We start from the raw sequence: 21791 nt of genomic DNA on the forward strand, positions 1-21791 counted from the left end.
GCGTCGGCTTTTATACAGGCGCTATCGAATTTTCCAGCAATATAGCTTTTGGCGGCTTTATCTCTCGACAAAGCTGGAACATTCGCGTGCGGCGCGCAATTTTAACAAAACGATCTACAATAGTCGCGAAGTTTCTCGAACACTGCTTCGCTTAGAGCGTCGAGCGTTGATAACCGTCCTCATCGGTCACGTTTGGTAACAAGGCGTCGAGCGTCGTTGCCGCGCTCCGTCCGTAGACCAACTTGTATGGGGTCATCTGCGTCGTTTCCTGTACGGCCGTGTTGTACGCGAAGGTCACGTACGGAAGGATGGCGTCCCACGTCTTGTTCGACGTCGACGTACATGGCCAGCATGTAGGCGATGGTCTTATTTAGACGCTCGGTGAGGCCGTTGGTCTGTGGGTGGTACGCGGTTGTTCGGCGGTGGCTTGTGTGGCTGTATTCCAAGATCACCTGAGTTAGGTCAGCCGTAAACGCCATACCTCTGTCGGTGATGACAACTTCTGGGGCGCCGTGTCGAGGGACGATGCTCTCAACGAAGAACTTGGCTACCACAGCGGCACTGCCTTTGGGCAGGGCTTTTGTTTCGGCATAGCGGGTGAGGTAGTTGGTAGCCACGACGATCCAATTATTTCCGCAAGTCGACGTTGGGAACGGCCCCAGGAGGTCCATCCCGATATGCTGGAATGGTCGCCGAGGCGGCTCGATTGGCTGAAGGAAGCCTGCTCGTCTTGTGGGCGGTGTCTTCCGTCGCTGACAGCCTCGGCACGTTCTTACGTAGCGAGTGACGTCGGCGGCAAGGGGCGGCGAGTAGTACTTTTCCTGTACTCGTGCGAGCGTGCGCGAAAGTCCGAGGTGTCCAGCCGTCGGGTCGTCGTGCACAGCATGGAGAATATCTCGTCTCAGTCCCGAAGGTACAACGATAAGTTAGCTGGTTCGGGCCGGAGAGAAGTTCTTTACGAGGACGTTGTTTTTCAAGGAAAATGATGCCAATCCTCGCCTGAATACTTTTGGGACAACGATGGTCCTGCCCTCCAGGTATTCCACTAGACCCTTCAGTTCCGGGTCGGCTCGCTGTCGTTTGGCGAAGTCGTCGGCACTTATGGCTCCCAAGAAGCTGTCATCCTGGTCGTCGGGCGGTGGTGGGTCGACGGGGGCACGAGACAAGCAGACGGCGTCGGAGTGTTTCCTTCCGGACTTGTACACGACAGTAATGTCAAATTCTTGAAATCTTAGGCTCCACCGCGCGAGGCGAACTGAAGGATCCTTCAAGTTAGCTAGCCAACACAAGGCGTGATGGTCGCTGACAACATTGAATGGCCTGCCGTAGAGGTAGGCCCGAAACTTTGACGTAGCCCAGATGATGGCGAGGCACTCCTTTTCTGTTGTGGAATAGTTGACCTCTGCTTTAGACAGCGACCGGCTAGCATAACTGATAACCCTTTCCAGTCCGCCCGTCCGCTGCACAAGGACGGCGCCCGAGTCCTACGCTGCTTGCATCGGTGTGAATCTCCCTATCGGCGTATTCGTCGAAATGCGCAAGTATCGGAGGCGCCTGAAGGCGTCGTTTCAGTTCATGAAATGCTTCGACTTGCGCTGTTTGTCACCTGAATTCGACGTCGGTCTTCGTGAGCTGCGTTAGAAGCTCGGCGATCCTTGAAAAGTCTTTGACAAAACGTCTGTATTAGGCACACAAGCCGAAAAATAGGCGCACGGCCCTCTTGTCGGTTGGTGGCTAGGCGACCGGCGCCGGTTTGGGCTAGTTAGTGTACGGCCGGCGGTGCGCTGACATATAGCGGCCGAGCGACGGCGAGCGGGAAGGTCGTCGTTCATGCCACTGTGTTCCGGTGAGGTAGTCTTCAATTTTTCGAGGCCGTTCGCCTGGCTACGGTCGCGGCGCATTCACGGCGAATCCGCGTAGCCCCATCTGTCGGTACTGGCAGCGGCGGTACGTGTGGCCGGCCTCCCCGTAGTGGTAGCACAGCGGGCGGTTGTCAGGGGCACGTCAAACGTCGGTCTTTCGGGGGGCGCAGCGGGCGGTTGTCAGGGGCACGTCAAACGTCGGTCTTTCGGGGGGCGCATCGTTGTCCTGTCGGCGGGCGGTATGGCGTCGGTGGTGGTGGCGGCGGTGCCTGGCGGCAGAACTGCTGCGGCGGCGCGGCGTCTTCACGCGGGCGTGGTGGGGGGGGGGGGGGTGGGCGTTGCGTTGGGCTGCAGCAGCATAGCTCATGGCTTCCGCCTGAGCCTGCGGTGCTTCGGGAATTCCAAGCGATTGCCGGACTTCCTCACGAACAATGTCTGTGATCGAGTCCACTCGAGGCTGCGATTCCGGAAACATCTTACGCAGCTCTTCCCGCACGACCGCTCGGATGGTCTCGCGCAGGTTGTCGGTGGTGAGGGCTTGAACTTGGCGTAGTCGGTTATTGGTGAGCGGCGGTTGTACTGTCTTGTCCGCATCTCAAGCGCCTTTTCTATTGTTGTGGCCTCTGTAAGGAATTTGTTGACACTTCTTGGCGGGTTGCGAACAAGGTCCGCAAACAGCTCTTGCTTGAATCGTCGCATTATGAATCATAGATTCTCCTCAGACATGGCAGGGTCGGCGTCACGGAACAAGCGGGTCATTTCTTCTCTGTATATTCCGACGTTCTCGTTTGGGAGCTGTATAAGGCTTTCCAGCATGGCCTCGGCCCTTTCCTTACGCACGACACTTGCGGAGGTTCCAAGGAATGCGGTGCGAAATAGGTCCCAGGTCGTCAAGGTGGCCTCTCTGTTTTCGAATCAGGTCCTGGCGCTATCTTCAAGGGCGAAGTAAACTTGGCGAAGTTTCTCGTCACAGTCCCAGTTGTTGAAGTGAGCAACTCGGTCGTATTTCTCCCACCAGCTTTACGGGTCTTCACATGGTGATCCTCGGAAAGTCGGCGGCTCCCTGGGCTGATTCATGACGACTCGTTGAGGTGACACAGCAGCGGTCATGGTGCCTGTCGTCTTCGTCGTCGAGGTCTTGTTCTTGTGGGGTAGTGGTCCGAACTCGGGTTGTAGTCCTAGCTGCCTGCGGCTAGCTCGACGATCCGGGATGTCTTCCGGGCCTTCTTGGTGCACAAGGTCTTCGACGTCTTCACGCTCTGGGCTTGGTTCCCGGCTATTCGTAGGTGCCCGGAACATCAAGGAAGCAGCACCTCTACCAGATGTCACGTGGGTCGTGACGTCGACGAAGACCGCAGGTGAGGTGCTCAAGATGAAACTTTATTTGGCCCCGCCACGGTGGTCTAGTGGTTATGGCACTCGACTGCTGACCCGAAGGTCGCGGGATCGAATCCCGGCCGCGGCGGCTGCATTTTCGGTGGAGGCGAAAATGTTTGAGGCCCGTGTAGTTAGATTTAGGTGCACGTTAAAGAACCCCAGGTGGTCGAAATTTCCGGAGCCCTCCACTACGGCGTCTCTCATAATCATATGGTGGTTTTGGGACGTTAAACCCCAGATTTGGCCGAAATCGTGGCCGAGAAACGGAAATTTACAGCAATACACACGCTATGCACTGATAGCGGCGAACGGAGCGTCGACCGTCGATGAACTGACAAGCGGTCAAGCGCGTCGGCTTTTATACAGGCGCTATTTTATATAGCTGGTGGCGGCTTTATCTCTCGACAAAGCTGGAACATTCGCGTGCGGCGCGAAATCTTAACAAAACCATGTACTACAGTCACGATGTTTCTCGAGCATTGCTTCGCGGACAGCGTCGAGCGTTGATAACCGTCCTTGCTTGTCAAACCCGAATCCATTAAAATAAAACAAGAAGTGGGTGTGGCAATATGGTGTAACTGTGAATGTTAAACTTCAAGCGTATAATGCTATTAGATATAAATTGAAGTATGCATTCGTTGTATCGGATACACTAAAAAAGATATACAGATCCTAGAACGGCTGCAGAAGAAATCCATCATATTTATATTTAATAAATACAAAAGATTAGATTCAACAAATCAACTCTTGAATTCTCATAACATCGCCACATTGCCTGTCCGCATAAAAATCAGTCGACTGCAATTGTCGCGCAACATTTTGAACGGAAAATTTAGTACTTCTGCACCTTCATATTTAAAGCCCACTGAAGAAAGAGCGACGTCCAACAGTCGCAAACACACCCTACAACACATTTTTGCCAAAACAGAGGCATTCACACAGAGTTCTTTTCCCCGCACTGTTTCGGGCTGGAACAGTCTACCCGAGTTCGTTTGCGAGGCAGACAATTTTGATGAAGCCCTTGAAGAGCATTTCTCGTGTTGAATATTGTATCACTGGAACTGTTATACTAGTTGTAGTGCCAGTGTTTGTAAACTCTTGGTGCTGTTTCTTATTTCTTTGTTAAAAATAGTCCTAGCGAAACTGACGTATTGCACGTGGTGGCGGTATTGTTATAAATTCTGTGCTGTTCTTTCTTTGTAATTCCACTCCTGCCTGGGTCATGCTGGCCTGCAGTATTGTGAAATGAATAAAATAAACACGGGTAGTGGATATTCTAGTTGGCATTAAGCCTGGGCCGGCAGCGTAATGCGTAGGATAGGCAACCATTCGTCTAAAGCAAAGGAATGGTTGTCAACGAACGGGAAACCCAGCCGAGGACTGGGCGCGCCACCGCTCAAGGCGGCGCACACCACCCTAGGCGCGTGCGCTAGTTAGATAGGCGACCGCTTGAGGGCCGCGCCTCTCGTTGGGCGATAGCGTTTGGCGCGCTTTTCTCTTCGCCGGCAGCTTACTTAGTGAACAAGAAGCGAAGAGGGCTCGCCGTCAAGCAAACCCGGAGGTGCGGGCCAGCGAAGCAGTAGGTAAGCGGGCGTGCCGTCAAGCGGACCCTGCGGTGGGAGGTCGCGAAGCAAAAGCAGCACGGAAGCGGTGGCAAGAGAACCCCGAAGAAGTGCGGGTGCGGGATGCCGCAGCAGAGCGCCAAAAGCGGTCGCTACTTGAGGTTGGCGCCGCCGGCGCCGACGCTTCAAGCGCGACCTCTTCGATCACACGTTCGGCCGCAGCTGCAACGTAGTCACGTCTATATATGATAGTAGAGGAATGTGTACGGAGGATTCGCGGGTTACCCGATCATCTCCGAGCAAGCTCCTCTAACATTCACTTTGTGGATATGGCGGTGATTTTTTTAACCTGCACCGACATCGCAGAGTACATTTGCGGTGTAAGTTCAATAGGGAAAACGCTGTTCCGTTGCATCTGGCGGTATTCCTTTGTGGGTAAGCATTTGTGTTTACAATTTTAGATTTTCCAAGCCAAAACAATAGGCCTCACCAAAAAACCACCATTAAGGTTTAGTGCGCAATATTCTTACGCTACGCTTTTATGAAAGTGAAAAAGAAATGAGAAGCTAACACACCCGACTCGATGAGAGCACTGACCACCTATCGTGCCGCGAATATTGATGACTTGAATTTCGCGCTTTCTCACGCGTAAGCTCTAACGTGCCAATGTGACATCTGTTTAATGCGACCATTTCTACGAAAGCAATTCGAAATGCTGGTCTGGCTCCGCACTATTGTGCGTCGGCCTCGAAACCGCGTACACACGCTTTGAGTGTGCGGAACCTACATTCACTTAGGCGTGCACTATATATATGAATGCCTGCACAATCTCTAAGTGAATGCTGTCACCTCATTTATCGCACTAGACGAAGGCAAGAAGAGGAACACACCTTTTCTCTCTCAAGAGGCAGTTTAATGTCCAAAATGGATATCTGAAAAGCGTTCACTCTGTACAATCTAGTGCAGAATGCGCGCAGGCGCTGACTGGAGCCGCTCGAACGCACACAGTCAAGCCAGCGCGTATCTAGTTGATGATGATGATAGCGAGTTATTATATACTGGCACGAACAGTGGTCGTGAAAAGAACAATACTGATATTACAAGCTAATAATTATTATAAGAACGATGTATCTACTGCAGGGGTCTGCACTGAATACATCGGGGGATTGTACGGGGATCTGATGAGTGGACCGTGCACAATGAAAAAGCGGTGTCAAGAGAAGACGGATGAGACGCGCGTTTGCGCTTTAGGCGGCGACGAAGAATAACCAAGAACGACAACAAGCAGCGCAAGAAATAAATGAAAGGGGAAAAATTCCGGAATATCCCACTCATTGTGGGAATCGGTTTCTTGTAAATCAACCAGTGAGGATCTGCCTATGCAGCATTTTTGGCTTTCAGTTGAGACATTTCCTGTACAGGGTGGCCAGTTTTCCTACAACAATTTGTCCACCGTTTTCAAGAGATCAACTGTTACATCATCCTCACCAGCTTTTTTTGACTATTTGCATTCCCTCCAATGCTTTCCTTATATCGTCTGCGATTACTGGCTGGATGTATAATACTTGAGTACCACTGTCGTTATCGTCCCGGTTGTCCAGGCTACTGTACAGATGTCTCCTCAGCTACCTGAACTATCTTATTCCTATTGGTCGTGACATTGCCTTCATTCTATCTCAGTATATATATCTGGTTTTCTGCCCGTGCCCAAAGATTCTCTTCACCGCTTTTCGGCTTCGTCCGCTCTTCAGAGCATGTTCAATTCTATCTGTATTATGCCTTTTTATGTCGGACACTTTACGCCTGTTGATTAGCTTTGAAAGCTCTACCAGTTCTATTCTGTCAGGCTAGATGCTTTCATGTTTGCTTTTTCATAATGACGTCTATAGTCTCCTGGGAGAGCTCAACAGTGTCTTGTCCGACGACCGTGCCTCCCAATTCTGTTGCACGCTGTGCAGTTATACTGGTAAGGTTATCATTCATTCCGTGAATGTTCAGGCAAGCTTCCTGGGTTACAGCCGACTATGGGATCTGCAGCCAGATCCTGTATTCTGTACTTCGCGTTTGAGTGCAGAATGATTCACTAGTATCACGCAGTTGCCCTTAGAAATTAAAGACCGGATAGACATCAGTCTTAGTGAGCGCAACAAACGCAATGAGCCTGCGAGACGAAACCACACTTACCGCCGCGCGATGTGTGAGCGATAGCCTAAAAAAATTTTGGAAGGAAACTAAAGGTTAATGGCACTTCGGGTATCGGCCCAGGGTGGCAGCACTTGCTGGGCACAAAAAAAAGTTTGAAAACTGGCGCAATTTCCAAACATGCAGACGCGGCACCGTACATGTACGGTATCGACAATTTGGGGACTTGTTTGCGGAACTCACGCAACACCCGAGTAATTGTAAATGCAATTACGCGGGTGTCCTTGCATTTCACCATCATCCAGACGTGGCCAAATAAGGCTGGGAACCGAACCCACGTCCTCGAGCTTAGCAGCGCCGTGACTGACGTGATTAGTTACCAAGGTGGGAGATTTTGAACACAGACAGTAGTATCGCACTAGATCGATTCTAAAGCGGGGGATTGATCGAGGGCTCGTTTCTAATGGAACCAACAGAATGAAGCTAAGGAGGGTATAGGGAACTATAATTGTGTGTTTTAACAGTCGTATAGTAATTATGAAGTAAAAGGAAATGAATGAAAGTGAGTGAGAAATCAACTTGCCGCAGCTAGGGATCGAACCTACAGGCTTCGGATGACGCGTGCCATGCTCTACCAATTGAACTATAGAGGCGGTCGCTTTCCCATTCACTTTATCGGGTAGGTATGTCAGTGTAACCCTCGGAGTGTTAGCCAGAGCTGCTCGCAACCAATACGGCGAACGATGTGCGGCAGAACTCTGACAGCTTCGGCCACGTGCGTCACTAAGAATGACAAGTGGAATATAAACCCTTAGTCACTACCAGGGGCGTAGCCAGATATTTTTTCGGGGGAGGGGGGGGGTGGTTCAACCATACTTTATGTACATATATTCGTGCATGCGTTTGTATGTGTGCGTGTATATATACGCAAGCAAAATTGAAAAATTTGGGGGGGGGGGTTTGAACGCCCCCCCCAACTCCCCCCTTGGCTACGCCCTTGGTCACTTCAGAAAGCTTGGAAAGTGGAGGTTGGGAAAACGTGTAAAGTGTGAAGACGTTTGCAATAGAGTGTTGTAAATAAAAACCTACCTGGCCTGCTGGCACAGGGTGTTCAGGATGGTAGTCTGCCAGCAGGCCGGTCACCTCGTGCCACACGTACAGCAAGTCTGCGTTTTTTTTACAGAAAAGAGCAGTTGTCAAGCTTGTGAACACCAAGGCACTGCTTGGTCAACACTGAAATATATACCCCCCAGAGTGCAGCCAAACGACAGAGCAAAACGTGTAGTGGTAGAATGCCTGCTTAGGGCTACAATGCCGTTGATATGTTTTTACCAGCAAAGAGCCTGTGTTCTGTGACTTCATTAAAAAGTGTAGTTCCAATATTCACCAGAAGATATTTTCGTTCACAAGCACATTGCGAATTTAAAAAAAATTGTAACAGTATTATGTGGATGGCTGAGACATACTAGCGCACGGAATAAAACGACGGACACAAGAAAGAAGACGAAGACAAGCGCTTTCGTTGTGTTTGTCATTTCATTCCTTGTGCTATTATATCTCAGCCACTTATGTCTAATATGTCTCAGCCAACTAGCCCAACATTTAATTCTTTTATAGTAATATGTACCTCTGGGCAAACAGTCCTAAAATTCTGGAGCTTTTCCTTACTAGCGGGTACTTGGCTACCAACAACTGACGACCGTCTAGACAAAGACAACTGGCACACCATTCCGCCTTTTTCACGATGCCACAGCGCACGCGCCCTTACCCTAGCAGTAAAGTCGCGAAACGCCTCTTGATCTGGGAGGCTTTCTTTCTGGCGATACCACTTCTACCGGCCCTTAACAAGAGCCTACCAAAACGGCAGGGGGCAGCACAGGGACACGTAAATGGTGGATCCCACGAAATCTGTTTTGCTAGTTTTCTTTAAAGTCATGCATACGTCCACCCAATAGATTTTCCGATTTATGGACATGTCTTTTCAGCACGGCTTATTATTGCTGACTTGTTTGCATGTTTGCATTTGCATTTCACTGTCAGGACTAATAGAATAGGAAATCTATCTGGGCCTTTTCAATCTGATGCTACACTACTGCGTCCAAGCCGCATAAGCAAGCATGTATATGTTCCTCATCAGGCTTTCAACATTTCAATTAAAAACTACGAATGATGGCCACTTATGCTTTCTATGGCTTCATAAGGTTGTGCCTAACAAAGCGGGCCCCTCGAACCATTACCCTTCTTTAGTTTACCTTATCTTAAGAAGTTAGAGATGACCTCGTACTCGTACGATGCCGCTCTTGTAGTTGCTAAGCATAGTGAAGCGACGGTGACTGGGCATAATTGACTGATGCCAGCTAATCTAGAAGGTGCGCCAGGATTGTTGCTATTGTAAAGCGAGCGGTTCGTGGAAATACATAACTAATCTTTATATAATAGCATACGGTTATTTACAATATATATGCCACTGCATCCTGAAAGGTCTGCGTATCATACTTCGAGTTTGAATAACCCCTTTCATCAGCTCCAATAAAAAATATTCACAACGCTTGATCAGTTACCAAACCGGACCATTTTATGATGCAATAAAAGTTGATGTTATTTTATGACATAGAGGATTTCGCCATATACATTTGAAAATTCATTCTTCGTGTGTCGCAAATTCTGGCACCAAGCAACACTGGCTGTCCCACCCGCACAGTGTCTTAGAATTACCTGCAAGGAAAATTGGTGCGGGACGCTGTTGTCGAAAGACAATTCTTCGACACAATCAGCGAAGTGGCACCGTTCTCGGAGAGCATCTACACCTTAAAAGTGTTTAGTCTACCATAGTGGTTCAATCAAGCTGTTGAAGTTCGAGTTCCAGCCGTGCCGAGCGTCCGCGAAATTGGCGAAGCGGGTGAGGGCAAAGCGAAGAGAGTGGGAAAGCATAGCAGAGCAGAGCAAGGCATTGCTAAGAGAGGGAGAGGAGCAGCCGGGCAGGGCCGCCTTTCAGTCCTCTCGGGTTAGGTTGGGGTTGGGGGGGGGGGGGTTAAATATGGATTGAGCTGGCACGCCCGTCCCATGTGGCAGGTGTCAGCCATCTCACAATACTGGCAGAAATCATGTTTGAGCACTGCCGGGCACAGTAGCGTATTAGTGAATAGCCGGAGAATTCTCTCGTCCGCCTTCTTGAACTCTTGCAGGGCGCAGGAAAGCGGTGGTGGGAGTCCCAATAATGGGTTGTGTCAAGACGTTTATTAACGGGCATTCAGCGACGGCGCACGGCAGCGACATTCAAAGCGGGGCCGACTCTCTACACGAGGGGCGTGCTCTCATGGAAGAGAACGACCCACTGAAAGGCGCTCGAGAGGACGACCCATTACTGAGGAGGAACGCTTCGCTACAATTACCCCGGCTACGAAAAGGGAGCCGCCTGGCGACCTAGCAACTTGTCACTATGAGCGGGTCATGGTAGGGCTTCAGGCGCGCCACGTTGACAATGTCGCCCTCTCGACGGCGCACGTCCGAAGATGGGTCGATGGGTTCGATCAGGTAGTTCACCGGGGATGTGCGTTCGACGACACGGTAGGGGCCTTCGTATTTGGGCAGTAGTTTGGAAGAGAGGCCAGGTGCAGTGGTAGGAACCGAGAGCCATACGAGCGCTCCAGGAAGGAACGTGGACGCAGAACTGGTGGTGTCACCGCGAATGCTTTTCTGCCGCTCTTGGCTACGCGTAGTAAAGGTTTTGGAGAGCTCGCGACACTCCTCAGCAAGTCTGGCTGTGGCAGAAATAGGCGCACATTCAGATCGATCCGGCTTGTAGGGAAGGATTGTGTCAATGGTGTGCGACGGGTGCCTGCCATACAATAAGAAAAACGGTGAGAAACCAGTAGTGCTCTGAGGAGCGGTATTGTAGGCGTACGTGACGAAGAGCAGAATCACATCCCAATTCGTGTGGTCGGCGGCGACGTACATCGAGAGCATGTCGCCTAGCGTGCGGTTGAAGCGCTCGGTGAGGCCATTCGTCTGCGGGTGGTAAGCAGTAGTTTTGCGGTGAACAACGGTGGACTCTTTGAGAATGGCTTCGACCACTTCCGACAAGAAGATACGGCCTCGATCACTGAGCAGCTCCTGGGGTGGACAGTGACGCAGCATGAATCGGTGGAGCAGGAAGGAGGCCACATCGCTCGCTGTAGCCGCAGGGAGGGCAGCAGTTTCAGCGTATATCGCGTGAGATGGTCTACAGCGACGATGGCCCAGCGGTTACCAGCGGACGTCAGGGGAGGTGGCCCATATAAATCGATCCCAACGCGCCGAAACGGTCGGTCAGGGCAAGGTAGACGTTGCAGGCCTACTGGCGACAGGTGCGTTGAAGTTTTGCGGCGCTGATAATCGATGCAGGAGCGAACGAACTTCTCCACATAGCGGTACATTCCTCGCCAAAAGAAACGTTGGCGAATGCGGTGGTAGGTTTTCGATACCCCAGACTGTGCACACTGCGGATCAGAGTGGAACGACTCGAATATGTTATAACGCAGACTGCGGGGTATTACTAGTAGCCACTGGCGGCCGTCACCGTTGTAATTGCGTCGGTGGAGCGGGTCGTCGCGAACGGCGAAATGGTGGGCTTGACGACGCAACACGCGAGTCGATGGTGTGGGCGATGGATAAGTCAGGAAGTCTATTAGTGAGGCAATCCATTGATCCTTGCGCTGCTCGGTAGCGATTGTGTGAATATCGATGGAAGAAACGACAAAGTGAGATGCTGAGTTGTGGGCATTGTCGTCAGGCAAGGGAGAGCGCGACAGGGCGTCGGCGTCAGCATGCTGACGTCCGTTGCGGTACAGCACGCGGATGTCGTAGTCTTGCAGGCGAAGTGCCCAACGGGCAAGACGGCCTGAGGGATCCTTCAATGACTACAACCAGCACAGTGCATGATGGTCGGTGACGACATCAAATGGGCGATAATACAAATGAGGTCGGAACTTTGTAAGGGCCCAAATGATTGCCAGGCATTCTTTCTCCGTGACGGTGTAGTTGGTCTCTGCTTTAGTAAGCGTGCGACTTGCATATGCGACGACATATTCCGGGAACCGAGGTTTGCGCTGCGCAAGGACAGCACCGAGGCCAACACCGCTGGCGTCCGTGTGTACCTCTGTAGGGGCCGTAGGGTCGTAGTGGCGTAAAATGGGAGGAGACGTCAACAAACGACGGAGCTTTGCGAAAGCGTCGTCGCACTCTGACGACCACGAATTGAGGGGCCCGTTACTTCCAAGGAGATTCGTCAGCGGTGATATAATAATTGCGAAGTTTCGGATGAAGCGCCGAAAGTAGGAGCAGAGTCTTACGAAACTGCGCAGTTCTTTGACGGACGTAGGTTTGGGGAACTCTGTCACGGCCCGAAGCTTGGCTGGATCTGGAAGGATGCCGTCCTTGGAGACCACGTATCCTAGTATCGTCAGCTGCCGTGCTGCAAATCGGGACTTCTTGAGATTCAGTTGTAGCCCGGCGTCGCTCAAGCGCGTCAAAACCTGCCGCAGGCGTTGAAGGTGTGTTGAGAAGTCCGCGGCGAAAACGACGACGTCGTCGAGGTAGCATAGGCACGTGTGCCATTTCAAGTTGCGCAGAACGGTATCCATCATGCGCTCAAAGGTCGCGGGCGCATTGCACAGCCCAAACGGCATGACGTTGAATTCGTACAAGCCGTCGGGTGTGACAAACACTGTCTTCAGTCGAGCGTCATCAGCCATGGGGACTTGGCAGTACCCTGAGCGCAAATCGAGCGATGAAAAGAACTCTGCTCCTTGCAGGCTGTCAATGGCATCGTCTATTCGAGGTAGGGGATAATGTCCTTACGGGTGATCTTATTGAGTCGTCGGTAGTCCACACAGAACCGCACAGAGTCGTCCTTCTTCGCAACGAGAACGACAGGAGACGCCCACGGGCTGTTTGAGGGTCGAATAACATCGCGGCGAAGCATGTCTTCGACTTGCTCGGTAATTACACGACGCTCTGTTGGCGACACGCGATATGGACGTTGCCGCAGTGGTGGTTGGGCGCCAGTGTCGATGCGATGCGTGACAGCAGACGTGCGGCCGAGAGAAGTTTGCGCTACATCGAACGAAGAACGAAATTCTTCGAACAGGCATAGAAGCTGGGAACGCTCGACCGGCGTAAGGTGTTCAGCAATCGAGGCACCAAATAAATCAGCGGGTGACAAATCAGATGTGGAAACAGCACTGAGCGAATGGGAGCTGGCGCAGTGCGTGTCACCCGGTGCGTCATAACTTGTGCATCTTCGAGGGCTGAAGCCCTCGAAGATGCACAACAAAAATATCGGTGTCGCCCTGAATGACTTGCACGGTCGCAAATGGCACCAACAAGCCTTTTCTAGTGAAGACGCGGTCAGATGGATAGAGGAGTGCAAGGGCGTCAGCGAGACCGGTACAGCAGGCTGACACAGCCGTTGACGAGTTTGCAGGAAGTGTGGTGTCGTCTTTGACGAGTACCTTGGTCGCAGCCGGTGGACTGTCCGCCGGCGTCAAATCTGAGAATGGTGAGAGTTCTATTTCGGCTGGTGCGCAACGAATTACGGTGGCGTTACGGGCGAGGAAATCCCATCCCAGGATGACGTCGTGAGAGCATGAGGAAATTATGAATTCGACGGCGTACAGAGCGTTCTGAATCATGACACGGGCTGTGCACACCGCTGTCGGGTGAATACTGGAGCGCTGGCTGTACGGAGGGAGAGCCCGGAAAGTGGCGTCGTCACTTTTCGTAGTAGTCGGCTAAATTTAGCGTCCATAACGGAAACGGCAGCTCCAGTGTCTACAAGGGCCGATGTGCGCACACCATCTACAAACACGTCTACTACGTTTGATGGGCTTTGCTGAGGGCTTTGGCTGTTCGATAGCGTTGCAGCCCTTGCCTCTTGGACTGCGACGACTAGTTTTCCTGGTCTCGTGCGACCACAAGAGGCCGCATCGGTGACAGTGAGCGGCGTCGTGGGGACGGCGAACGACGGGTATATGGACCTGGGCGTGACGTCGGTGACATAGGCGGCAGCGGGTCATAATACGGGCGGCTTGACTGGTTGGTGACGGCTCAACCGACTCGAAGCGGCTGCACGCGGTTGCAATAGCGGGCGACGTGACCGGCGCAACCGCACGCAAAGCAGATCGGCGGTTGACGGAAGTGCGCCATCGGTTTGCCGGGCTAGGTCCCATCCACGTGGCAGGACGCGAGGGACGGGGCGGCTGCTGATATAACGACTGCATGGTGGGCTGGAGTCAGGGCGTATGGATGATGCCGGCGTATGCTGCCGGCACACTTGCTTCGAAGGCCTGAAGCCTGGTGACGGCTCCAGCGTATGTTAGCGGGGGCACCACAGGGAGCGCTGGGGGCGTCCTGGCTGCAACTTGTGCGTAACTGAGCGGCGCAGACGCCGGAGGGGGCTGGTGGTATTCCGGCATAACCTCCGCGATTTGCTGCTCAATAGCCCGGCGTAGGGGAGGCAGCAGTGTGGTCGACGACTGTACAACATCCTGCTGGTGAGAGAAGGCCAGTAAGGAGAACTGGCGGGCAATTTCCTCCCGCACGAATGACTTGATTTCGGCGAGTAAGACGGAGTGGTCCGACACGGCCGACAAGCCAGCGAGATCGGCGTCGCGTGATGGAGGTCGACGCGTCATCAGCCGCTGCCGGCGCAGCTCCTCGTAGCTTTGGCACAGCGTGATGACCTCTGCCACAGTGCGAGGGTTTTTGGCGAGTAACATGGTGAAGGCATTGTCGTCATGACGTTCATGACGTTCCGGATCTTGTCGGCTTCAGACATGGTTGTGTTGGCTTTCTTGCACAAGTCGAGCACGTCTTCAATGTAGCTCGTGAAAGACCCGCGGGACTGTAGGGCTCGTTCACGTAAACGCTGTTCGGCTTGCAGCTTGCGAACGGCAGGGCGGCCGAACACGTCGATGATGGCGGTCTTGAAAGCGGACCACGTAGCGAAATCGGATGCGTGGTTGTACCATAGACTTGCCACACCCGCGAGGTAGAAAACGAGGTTGCTCAGTTTACCTGGCTCGTCCCATTTATTGGGGACGCTACACGCTCGTAGATCGCGAGCCAGTCCTCGACGTCGGTGCCATCCGCGCCGGTGAAGATAGGAGGGTCGCGGATGCGGGGGACACCCGGACATGGCGTCGGTGCAAGAGGAGGCGTTTGCTGGGCGGCGTCTTGAGTCATGGTAGCAGGCACGGTACGGGATCGACGCTTCAAGGGCATCGAATGCGGACCGTAGTTGTTTAAAGGGCACAGCACTCTCCACCAAATTGTCAAGACGTTTATTAACGGGCACTCAGCGACGGCGTACGGCAGCGACAGTCAAAGCGGGGCCGACTCTCTGCACGAGGGGCGTGATCTCAGAGAAGAGAACGACCCACTGGAAGGCGCTCGAGAGGACGACCCATTACTGAGTAGGAACGCTTCGCTACAGATGTTACATATTTAAAAGTAAGGAGAAGAGGGTTTGAATCAGATGGGTCATCGGTGGGCGAGGCAGGGGCCCGTGGAATGAGTGCGCGGGCGGCAGCGTGCGCTGCCTCTGTCTGCCAGGCCCTGATGGCCGGTAGTCCAGATTAGTGAACGGGGAGAAGGGTATCCTACCCTGGGACAGGGTCGAAGAATATTTCTCGAGTGAGGGAGCAGTTCGTTGAAATTAAAACGAGTGCATCTCGAATGTTCAATGTTAGTTCTCGTGTGCGACAAGGAAATGTGTTGGGGCCACTGTTATTCCTTATATATGTAAATGATTTAGTACAAGCAATCCCTGATTCAGTGTCTTTTAATTTTCTTGCGGATGATTGTGTTGTGTTTAAAAACATAACCTGCTCTGAAGACCATATCTATTACAGCAAACTCTACGCAACATTCAATGCTGGTGCGTAGCATGGGACATGGAATTAAACGCTGATCAAAAGAGTGCTCATAAATATAACACGGAAAACTAATCCTAGTGTGTTTACCTACAATATCAATGGCTCCCCATACAGTCAGTAACAGAGTATAAGTATTTAGGGACATAGGCGTGCGCAGAGGGGGGCGCTAATAACCCAAGAGGAGGGGGCGCAAAATCTGCCCTATACATTGATTTAGTAGGGGGGGGGGGCGCTCTGATGAACCTTTGCCCCCCGCCTGGTGGGGAACCCTGCGCACGCCTATGTTTAGGGATCACTCTTTCTGGTGATATGACGTGGCGGGCACACATTTCGCCCATTTGCACTTAAGCTTTTCGGAAGCTGCGCTTTTTTTAAAAAGGGGAAGCTTGCAAAGGCAACTGCGCATGTTAAACGTCTAGTGTATAATGCTATTATTAGACCTAAATTGGAGTATACATCCGTTTTCTGAGATCCGTACAATATATATAATACAAAAGATTAGATTCACCAACTAAACTCATGAAAGCTCATAAGACCCCCCCCCCCCATTGTTCGTTTGCGAAGCAGACAATTTTCATGAAGCCCTTGAACACCATTTGTCGTGTTGAATATTGCATCACTGAAACTTATATTACTTGTCGTGCGAGTGTTGTAAACTATGTCTGCTGTTTTCAGTTCTTTGTTAAAAAATATCGTACTAGCGAAACTGACGTATGGGATATAGTGCCGGTATTGTTATAAATTATTTCTGTGCTGTTCTCCTTTGTAATTCCATTCCTGGCCAATGCGACAGCTGTTTAATGCGACCACTTCTAAGTATGCGATTCGAAATCCTGGTCTAGCTCCGCACTATTGTGCGTCGGATGCGTGTGCGGAACCTATATTCGCTTAGGCGTGCACTATATATATATGAATGCCTGCACACGCTCTAAAGGAATGCTGTCACCTCATTTATCGCACTAGACGAAGGTAGCAAGAGGAACACACCTTTTCTCTCTCAAAATGGATAGCTGAAAAGCGTTTGGTTGCTATGAGCAGCGCTCCACATCTCGTCACTCTGTACAATCTAATGCAGAATGCGCGCAGGCGCTGACTGAAGCTGCTCGAACGCACACAGTCAAGCCAGCGCGTGTCTATTTGAAGATGATGATAACGAGTTATTCAATACTGGCACGAACAGCGGCCGAGGATGTGAAAAGCACAATAATGATATTAGAAGCTAATAATTATTGTGAGAACGATGTATCGAATGCAGGGGTCTGCACTGAATACATCGGGGGATTGTACGGGTATCTGATTAGTGGACTGTGCACAATGAACAAGCGATGTCAAGAGAAGACGGATGAGACGTGCACTTGTGCTTTAGGCGGCGACGAATAATAACCAAGCACGACAACAGGCAGCGCAAGAAACAAATGAAAGGGGAAAAATTCCGAAATATCCCACTCATTGTGGGTTCTGTTTCTTGCAAAGCAACCAGCGAGGAGGTGCCTATGCAGCATTTTTGGCTTTCAATTGAGACATTTCCTGTACAGGGTGGCCAGTTTTCCTAAAACAATTTGTCCACCGTTTTCAAGAGATCAGCTGTTGCATCATTCTCACCAGCTTTTTTCACTATTTGCATTCCCTACAATGCGTTCCTTACTTCCTCTGTCATTACTGGCTGGATGTATAATACTTCAGTAGTAGTGCCATTATCGCCCTGATTGTCCAGGCCACGGTGTTAGAAGTCAAGGTGGAACGACGCAGCACCGGCGCCATGCGCTCGCTGCGTCGAACTTCGGTTCCTCCGCGCCGTCACGCCGCGAGATGGCAGGAGAAGTCAAGAGGCTCACAGCGGCGCGCGCCGGCCTCTCTTCGGACAAAGCCACGGTGACGAAGCAGTTGTCACCACATTGCTTCCTCGTTTAATTCTTTTTGTGCGATGGCAGGTCATGCTATTCGAGTGAGAAAGCCGTGAAATGGGCAAAAAGTGTTTTGTGCCGCGGTGCAACTCTGTGTACAAAACCTGCACTGAAAAGTCGATTTTTCCTCACCCCGAGATGCGGAACGCCTGAATGTTTGGCGCCATGCGATTCCGCGCAAGGACCGCGTGCTGCAGTCGACTGAATACATGTGCGAGAAGCACTTCGAGCCGAGGTACATAACGAAGACGTGGGAAGCAGTGTACAAAGGGCACGTTCTTGTGAGCACATCACGAAAGGCGGCTCTGGTTTATGACGCCGTGCCGACGAAGTATTGAGTTCATCGTCTTGAGTTCATCCACGCCGTGAGTTGGCCCGTTTTTTTTAACACTTACGTTCGTGTGCAGTCTTTCTCTCTCCGTGCGAAAGCTACGCTTGTTAACAATGAGAATATCTGGGGTTTTACGTGCTGAGACCACGTTATGATTATGAGGCACGCCGTAGCAGAGCTCCACAAACTTCGGCAATGTGGTGTTATTTAACATGCACTTACATCGTAGAGTACACGGGTCTCTAACATGCCGCCTCCATCAAAATGCGACCGCCGCGGCTGGGATCGAACTAGGGAACTTCGGTCAGCAGCCGAATACCGTAACCGGTGTACCATTGCGGTTGACTGGCTACGCCCGTAAAGACTCCGCACAGCGCGATCGACGTGTTCCTTGAAAGACGAAGTAGTAACGCTGTCTTCGGGTGACTATGCGAGACATAAACAGTGAAATATATTCCTCAGTTGGCAACAGGGAATAATCGGAAACATATCCACCATTCATAATGTCTCCCCTTCTCGCAGTGCCAAACCAGGATGCTTTTTCATATCCTTCGTCGGTGCCTCAAACTTAGCTGCTGGCATTCGCTAAAATTCAGTATTTTATGCACGGCCAGCTAAAAAGTCGTATTCGTGACACATTTTTTTATCCGCGATCAACGACCGCAAATTACTTCGAATGTTCGCGACAGCAAAGACGGTTTGCATTTTCTGTTGTAATACTACGGCTAATGCGGTATTTTTTCTAACTATCTAAACTATATACTTCTACAAATAGAACTAATTTTTGTCATATTTCAGCGTGACATCACTGTCACATCTTTAATTGTCCGAATGAGGAAAGCATATGTTGAATTTGCCACCGCGAAGGTTGGCGGTGGCAAATTCAACATATTCAACAGGTAGCGGCTGTATCGTCCAAATTTCGATTTATTCGAAGCTATTATTTATTTATTTATTTATGCGCTCGTTATAGCGCGAAGGCACAGTTTTTTATTCATTTCGAGGGGCGGTCGCGGCTCCGAAGTGACCACGCCTGATACCGCTCTTGAGCCACCAGTAGTGTAGCGCCATCTAGGGCCCTGTGAACAAGACGCCACAAACCGCGGACAGAAGTTCGCCGCTTCCGGAGGCGTCGTCGGTCCACCTATAATACTTCTAACACCGTGGCAAAAGCGTTTGTGCGAGGTGTTCGAAGCTCAATAAAACTGCAATTTTTCTGCCATTTACGCCTCAAGAAATTCCGACAAAATGTTCTGTTTGTACTTTTTCCCTCATAATACTGCGCTATGTATGAATATCTGAGTAATGAATTCTTATTCTACAGAGGGTATACTTTGTGCTAAAAATATTTTAAGACCACTGATGTTTCGAAATCTTACGAGAAAGAGAAAATCGTCATTTTGATCCACATTGAAATGCAATTTACACCGCCTGGTGCTCCAATTAAAGTCAGCTTTATACCTCAATCGAAAGCAAATGAATAGTTCTTACATGGCAAGTTTTATTACGATTTGTTTTAGGGAAGAAAATATTTTGAAATTCCACATTCACGGCTATCTTCCCATTTGATCATACGGCAGCTTCCGCGTTGGAGTTCATCATTGCCGTCAATGGTGAACCAGACACCGGAAGCCAGACACAGGAACAATATAATTAGCCTGAAGGAGTGGAGAAGCATTAGAATAAAAAGAACTTTTGGTAATAACGCGAATGGCCTGATTCTGAATGTGCTGTGTGGACAAAAGGTGTGCGTTATACGTATTTCCTCATGAAGTAATGCAATAGGTGACGCGACGATATATGAAGGCAAAGTACAAAGACAATAAGGCATCGAGTGAAAAAAATGCACGAGATTTAATGAGGGCTCTTACACCGAAGGCAGTTTTCTGTTTAACGTAAGCAATACGAATTGTAAACTTCAAATAAGGGTCTAATTTTATGACAAGAAAACTTACACAGTCACCTGCAGGAATGAAATGATGGTCAATGGGCACTTGCGGTATACAAGGGAGCCCTTTTGGGGAGTTTTAAAAACCATGAACCGAATTCCAAGTGGGTTTAAAATTAAGTTGTTTAAAAGTTACTTTCACGATCAACAACAGATGGTAATTAATAATATTACTTGACCTCTCTAGTCCATACAAACAGGTGTGCCGCAAGGTCTTATTAGGTTCTTTACCTACTATACAGAAGTGAGTGCCCACTAGGGCTAACAACTGAAGAGATGCTTATGTATGCTGACAACACCGCCCTATTTATAACTGGTAAAAATCTTTCAGAGATAGAAGACCAAATAAATACTGAACTAGCCAAACTTGCTGATTGGTTTGCTGCTAACAGGTTTCCGATTAATGCCCCCCCCCCAAAAAAAATACATGTTCTTCCACTTCTGTACAAATCAGACTCCCCATTTTTTCACTGAGAATTCCTTCGAGAGAAAAAGAAAAAGTCACAAGATTGAATTTCACTTCTTTATTAATGGGAATAATTATTGTAGCTGCAAAGTGCCCAGTTTTTTTTGGTTTTTTTTTGCGCCAGCTGTGCACGAAGTTCACGAATCGCGAAATTGGCGGGAAGTTTTTTTGCAGACAAAAGTTGTATATTTCTTTTTCAGACAAACTTTTTGCGAAACTTAAGACATCGTTCTTTGTCTAAAACCTACGCGTTGAGTAAACTTCATCGAAATGAGGAATGGTGACCGGGACACTCACCGGAAGCTGCACCGTACATCTTCGGTGGGAATAGTACCTACTACTGAAAACAGCCTCCGATTCCATTATTGCGAATTAGCAACTCTTATTGTTAACCACTACTGTTGCATAATTTCTTTTCTGTTTCATTTGTCACTTTCCTCCCCTCACACAATACTACTTCGGGAACCCGTGAGGTAACACATAAAGAAACTAAGTGTGCTACTTACTGCAGCCAGAGTTGACGGTGTGAGGCCGGTGCTGGAGCTGCGGATGCGGTCTTTCTCCTCTGGCGCGATGTCGAGTACGTCTGTAAAAGAACAATGCCAGCTGGTCCAGCAGGGCAGCTAGCTCTTGACGACGAGCCTCTTCGAGTAGCTTGAGCTGACCATGCAATCATAGGCACAACAGTTCACACACAAGGCCACCAGGAAAATGGTGGTAGCAGTTTACAAGAGCAAGGTTGGCCCCATCCAGAACACCACGAGCACAGTTATACAGGCTACCTCGCCCTCACTGAAATCTACAGACCTTTGAAGAGACAAGGTTAAGTTTAGAGATGCCTTTGGGCAAAACGAGATACCCCTTTCACATTGAGAAAAGGCCTAATAAGCACTCTTCAAGCTCTGAAACCAGTCACCGCAACCTTTGGACTGCTGTCTGCTAAGCTTTTATTAATATCTGATAACTAAGCCACATCTAAAAGATCCCAAGAGCCTTTAGCAAGATTTAGAACTTGTGCTGCACCATGATGACATTAGCATGAGAATGTACTTCTAAATCAGTGACAGGGGCGAAACAGTGCTGAAGATTGAAAATACATTGCCAGCTTGCTTAAGCTTCCCACAGTGCTAAAATGGGAAGAAAAGGACAACGGGGCAAAAGCACTCTTTGATCCTCTTCTTTAGTCCTAATAGTTTTTTTTCCTATTCCTCGCCACACTAAAACAAGTGAAAAAATGACATGGCACTGACATGGGGAGAGTTGCATAAGTGATGCCGATAGAAG

General features: G+C 50.1%; 1 long non-coding RNA gene across 1 annotated transcript in view; it reads right to left on the reverse strand.

Moving 5' to 3' along the window:
• The window catches only part of LOC119393526 (uncharacterized), a 30296-nt gene extending 9234 nt beyond the window's left edge, over positions 1-21062 (reverse strand). Inside the window, exons 1-2 of the long non-coding RNA XR_005183922.2 lie at positions 21014-21062; positions 8033-8109 (exon numbers count right to left, since the gene is read on the reverse strand). This is a non-coding gene — a long non-coding RNA (uncharacterized LOC119393526). The remainder of the gene's footprint in view (positions 1-8032; positions 8110-21013) is intronic.
• Positions 21063-21791: the final 729 nt, after the last annotated feature.

The sequence above is a fragment of the Rhipicephalus sanguineus genome, chromosome 1 (assembly GCF_013339695.2).
Source record: "Rhipicephalus sanguineus isolate Rsan-2018 chromosome 1, BIME_Rsan_1.4, whole genome shotgun sequence".
In the NCBI taxonomy this organism is placed as follows: Eukaryota; Metazoa; Arthropoda; class Arachnida; order Ixodida; family Ixodidae; genus Rhipicephalus; species Rhipicephalus sanguineus.